Genomic DNA, 6,118 nt, shown 5'->3' with positions numbered 1-6,118 from the left:
AAGTCACGAAATACCTGGAGTAATGGGCAAATTTGGCCTTAGAGTACAGAATGAAGCAGGGCAAAGGCTAACTGAAATTTGCCAAGAGAACACACTGGTCATAGTAAGCACCCTCTTCCTACAAAGTCACATTGTAGCAGTGAAAAATGCTGGCATGAAGGACTACAAGCTGAAATTCCTGGTAAGTATGCAAATGATGTGTTTATTAAACCAAATTATTTCACTGATGTACAATATTTTAAACTTTTTCTCCCTTAGACTCATCTAATAAGTTTATTTCACGATATACTTGGAAAATAATGATCATGGAAACTCAACCAACAAATGCCCTTTTCCAACAAAACAGAAATAATAATTTGGTGCCATTTATCAGGTTATTATTTCTCAGTTTCAAATTGCACTCCTTATACTACGCCTAGGACTAACTACTATAAACCCATTTCTGCAAACCCAACTGGCTCTCTTGTTAAGATTTACTTAAGAGTGATGCTGAGGAGTGGCTGGGAGCCTGGGCAAAGGAGAGAGATGCTTTCCTCTATGTTGCTTGACAGCCATTCTTTTTTATATTGGCAATGATGGTTCTAGATTCCAGAATTTCCCCCACATTCTCAGACCCAACTTACTTTCCTTCTCCAGAAACACCAGCACCAACTGAAGGGCAGTTCCTCCTCTGAAATCTGATTCTCAGCTGTGTGAAGAGCATTTCTGGGGCTCAAGAACAAGCTTTAAACAGTACCCTCTCTTTTAAGTGTCCTCTTAGCCGTTCTGGTGATGTCCATGTGTAGAGTCTTCTCTTGTGTTGTTAGGAGAGCAATGTTAAAAAAAAGTGGAGGCACTTACTTTGCAGCACTGAGTTAGAAGCGTACATACTTGCTCTTCAGCCCCAAGCTATGATCCATAGAAAGTAACTTGCCTTAGCTGATGAAAGTCTGGATAACACCAAACAATGATGTCTCAGTGACATCATGAGCTCTATTAGCTTGTTTTTTTGTTTGTTTTTTTTTTTTTTTAGTCCATAACAGATTGTTGTTGAGTCTCTATGGATTGTAGCCTCCCAGGCTCCTCAGTTTGTAATTTCCCAGGTAAGAATACTAGAGTGGGTCACCATTTCCTACTCCAGGAGGTCTTCCCAACACAGATATCAAACCGTCTTCTCTAGTGTCTCCTGTATTGCCAAGCAGATTCTTTAGCACTGAGTCACTACATTAGCTTGGTTAGTATTCTTTGTTTATGGTTCAGCCGTACAAACTTTGAATAACGTTTAGCACGTTTACTTTTCTTCTATTCTCTGTACACATGAGTGCCATAACACAAAAGAACTTTATTTTTTGTATCACTGCAAGTCTTCTTTTCCTTGATGAACAATAAGCCTCTGTTGATTATATGAAGAAAGAAAATAATAGTTTTTTTTTTTTTAATTTTTATTTTCAACTATGTCTTTACTATTAACAGAGATGATGTATTAGTACTTCCCTGAGATGGTGTACTTACACCATTCCTTTTGGTTTCCTTTGAGTAAAGCTCAAAGCCAGTCTATTTCTGCAGTGGACAGAATGTCACTTGATATTCATAAGAATCCCTCTCTTGCAGGATAGAAACCATATTCTGTGTCATTCTGTGTGTTGATTATCATATGGATACTCTAAATCCAGGTGTAGCTTTATATACCTACCAGGAATAGCCATAAAGATTTATGAACAAATTGAAATTTATGGAAACTGGTACATATTTTAGATGCTTACCAATTAAAAGAGCTTTACGGAATTGTAAATATACATACTTTTATGCTTTGAATGATTAGCACTTGTGTAAAATTTTGGAGTTTTACTTATTTCAAGTATAATGCAATTCAAAACCTGTTTTTTAAAATATAAATGTGAAATCAGTTCATTTGACATATATTCCCATTGCAATATATTTCAAACAGGTTTCCCTAAATAGGATGTGGCATAAATTTATTTAAGTAAAAAAAATTCAGCTTTACTGCATAATTAAACTTCCAGAAATTATATGTCTTACTATATAGGCCTTTTTAATATCATACCATTTGTCAGGAAGTAAGCAATTACCCTTAAAATATGGGATGAATTTTTAATTTTAGTATTTCTATACACTGTCACCTAGGAAGAACTGTTGAAACCCTGGCATTGCATGTGAACTCTAACTGCATAAAATGATGATCACATTTTTCTATATGATCACTATTTAGATTTTCCTAATAAATTTCAATATTTGTGACATTTCATTTATTAAATAAATTTAACCCAAGATGATTAAATGCATTGTTTTTATGTCTATTTCCTTTACATCTAGTGTTCAGGGCTATTCTATAATTCCTGTTTGATTTTAATCAGTAAGTTTTCAACAGGATTTTAAGTTGATATCTAAGAAAATGAAATTACTGTTGTATACAATTTACATTTTGTCCCTCTGAGCTGTGAGTTAATCTGAATCACATAAATCAAAATTTTGGGAAATGACTTTCAAATATAGTATATTAACTCAGAGATTCTGAATTACGAGTAAACCTACAACAAACAGCTTTGCAACCAATTATATCACTATTTTCTCTAATTTTCAAAAGTTAAAATTCCATTTTTAAGGCTAAGAACATGAGTTTTGTTATTTGTATTAATTTCTTTTTTGCCCTCAGTAAAAACCAGTCATAATCATTTAACTCAGTTTATAATGAAACTTCATTTGCTCAAAGACTTTTCTTTATTTAGAGCCCATTTTAAAAATAGTTGCTTTATATATTATCTTAAATTCCTGAATACAAAGTAGCAATATGATCTACCAGGATTTCTTCATCCATTCAGTTTTATTCCTTCCTTCTGATGGATTTATTTTTCTACTGTGAGAGATTTTTTTTCCTATTTCATTGTTTAAGTTTTCCTTCTTTAGATAATTGTTTGGAAACTAGTGGATCATTTCAGAAGAGTCTGATATTGACTCATCACTTGGTACAGATAGCTCCATCATTTCATTCTTTATCTTGGGGGAAAAAGTCTTTTTTATTCTAGCCTGGTGAAAGGCTTGGGTTGTGGGTCAGATGAATGTTTACAGTACTCCTCAGTTATTCCTCTTACCAGAATGATAGGTGCATTTTTGTACTGGACAGTCTGTGATGACCAGGTGTATGAAGCTTGTTTAACTCCATAAGAGTTTGCAAGAAAAGTAGACTATGTCTTTACTCTTGTTGAAAGAGTAGGCATTTTCTACTTGTTCTCTGCCTTCCTGTTCAGATAATGCAGGGGCTATGCCTGCAGGCATTGCAACTGAAAGAAAGAGCAGAAATGCTTTTCTCTAAAGATTTCCTGAGTCACTTTCCCAGGGCAGAAGTTAGGAGCCCTTTAGCATTATGACTTAGGCACACTAACTTTCCAAGAAGATGTCAGTGATGTGTAACACTCACCGTCCCTCTATGCTTGACAAACACATGCACTCTAAAACAAAAGAGCTTTTTTATGTTCTCTGTTTCCCTAAAAATGTGTTCCTTGTTAAATAATGATCCTCTGTATATTATATAGATAAAAGAAAAAAGAGAAGATGACAGTGTTCCCAGGAACTCTGCTTTATGCTCTCATGTACCCTATTTCACTTAATTTAAACCTCATAGCCATCTTGAATGAAGTGATTTCCAAACCCATTGCCATAATTAGAATTTGTGGTGTGTGTACAATTTTTATATTTTTATTTTTACATGGTGTGGATAGGAACTAATATTTTAGGGTTGTCTGCTTTTCTAGCAAAAGAAACAACTATGGCCCTGTGCCCATATAGCACATTCTTTCTTGGTTATAACTCACCATATATTCTCCAATTCGGCATTGTTAAAGTGTATCTGATTTTAAATACACACACACACTAGTTTATTTGTGTTTGAATTTACCTTTCATCCCTCCCCTATTTGCTCATGCAGTGACACATTATAGAGATAAGAATAACTGCACATTTCAGTGTCAAGATATATGCCTTTCTAAGATCCTTAATAGATTCTAACTGCCCAATAACACTGAAATAACTATGGTCATAACACATTTTTTCTCATGGATTGCAGGCACATAGGGACATTCCTCATAAACTGGTAAAGCAGTTATTACTACCTTGTGTTACAATGGACCGTATATATACATACATTCTTTTGTGAATGTATTCTGATTGCTTAGTGAATGCTTAGTTAAAAAACAATTCTTTACCAGTTCACAAAGGGACTAAAGGGAGGATTTACATATCAGAAAATACATTCAATGGCTTTAAGATCTAAATATAAAACATGACACCATAAAACTCCTAGGAAAGAACATAGGCAAAACATTCCCTAACATAAATTCTACCGCTGTTGTCTTAGGTCATTCTATCTAAGGCAGTAGAAATAAAAGCAAAAATAAACAAACAGGACCTAATAAAACTTACAAGCTTTTGCACAACAAAAGAAACCACACACAAACACACACACACACAAATGAAAAGACAACCTATGGAATGCGAGAAAATATTTGAAATGATGTGACTGACAAGGGCAAAATTTCTAAAATATACAAACAGCTCATACAACTCAATAACAAACAAACAACCCAATCAAAAAATGGGCTGAAGACTCAGACATTTCCCTGAAGAAGACATTCTGCTGGCCAATAGGCACATGAAAAAAATGTTCAACACTGCTAATTAATAGAGCAATGCAAATCAAAACTACATTGAGGTAGCCTCTCACATCTCTCAGAATGGTCAGTAGTAAAAAATATCTACAAATAACAAATGTGGGTCAGGGTGTGGTGAAAAGAGAACTCTCCTATAGCATTGAGGGAATGTAAATTGGTGCAGTCACTACAGAGAACAGTATGGAGATTCCTCAAAAAGCTAAAATAGAGTTGGCATGTGATGCAGCAATCCCACTTGTGACCATATAGCCTGACAAAATTATAATTCAAAAAGATATATGTACCCCTGAGTTCATAGTACCATTATTTATAATAGCCAAGACATAGAAACAACTTAAATGTCCATTGATACAAACACACACTCACACACACACACACACACACACACACACACACACACACACACACTGGAATATTACTCAGCCTTGAAAAGGAATGAAATCATGCCATTTGCAGCAATATGGATGCAACGAGAAATTATCATACTAAGTGAAGTAAGTCAGAGAGAGAGAGACAAATACCATATATCACTTATATGAGGAATCTGAAATATGATACGAATCAACTTTTCTATGAAACAGAAACAGACTCACAGACATAGAGAACAGACTAGTGGTTGCGAAAGGGGAGGAGAGGTGGGGGAACGATGGATTGGGATTTTGAGACTAGTAGATGCAATTTATTATATACAGAATGGGTAAAGAACAAGGCCCCATTGTATACCACAGGAGACCATATTCAGGATCCTATCATAAACCATAATGGAAAATAATATATTATATATATATATATATGAATAATTTTGCTGTATTTCAGAAACTAGCACAACATTGTAAATCAACTAAACTTCAGTTAGAAAAAAAGAAAATCCATTTTGAAAGTTGCAGAGTATATTCAAACATAAGGTAATAAGGAACATTTGTACGATCTTGATTAAAACAGAAAAGAGGTATTTCTTCAGAACTTCCTTCAGAGTATATGTGGGGCTCTCTCTTTTGTAACCATGTGCTCCCATAACTGTGAACTCACAGTCCCAACAGTTATCCTGGAGGAACTCTGTGTGCAAACGTTGTCAGACATTTTTTAAAGGTTTCCCTTTATCCTTACCTGGGGGGAAATCAGAAAACAAAGTGGGCTCTGTGTTGCCAGTCAATATCCATTTATATAGTTACATCATTTAGACTTCTAAGTTCCTTGCAGCAAGAACAATGACATTTCCATCTTTTTCTTTCTAGCTTAGCCTAGGGATGCACAAACAGCATTGTTGAATGAATGACTAAATGAATGTCATATAATGAGAATTTAACACTCAGTGAATCCTAATAGGTAAGTAATGCAGTCATGTTTAATCATGCACTTACTGTGTTAAGAAAGTCATAGTTCTTGCCAGAAACAAATATCTGCTTAGAAACATAATCTTAGTTCTTCCTGTTTTCATATCCATTGTGAGTAGC

The 6,118-nt window shown here is 34.6% G+C and overlaps 1 long non-coding RNA gene across 1 annotated transcript in view; it reads left to right on the top strand.

The window, feature by feature from the left end:
* Nucleotides 1-1,024: 1,024 nt before the first annotated feature.
* The window catches only part of LOC139186319 (uncharacterized), a 26,873-nt gene continuing 21,779 nt past the window's right edge, over nt 1,025-6,118 (top strand). Inside the window, exons 1-2 of the long non-coding RNA XR_011569915.1 lie at nt 1,025-1,082; nt 5,900-5,990. This is a non-coding gene — a long non-coding RNA (uncharacterized lncRNA). The remainder of the gene's footprint in view (nt 1,083-5,899; nt 5,991-6,118) is intronic.

This window comes from Bos indicus, chromosome 2 (genome assembly GCF_029378745.1).
Source record: "Bos indicus isolate NIAB-ARS_2022 breed Sahiwal x Tharparkar chromosome 2, NIAB-ARS_B.indTharparkar_mat_pri_1.0, whole genome shotgun sequence".
Taxonomy (NCBI): Eukaryota; Metazoa; Chordata; class Mammalia; order Artiodactyla; family Bovidae; genus Bos; species Bos indicus.
This window is presented reverse-complemented; position numbering and strand designations above follow the sequence as displayed.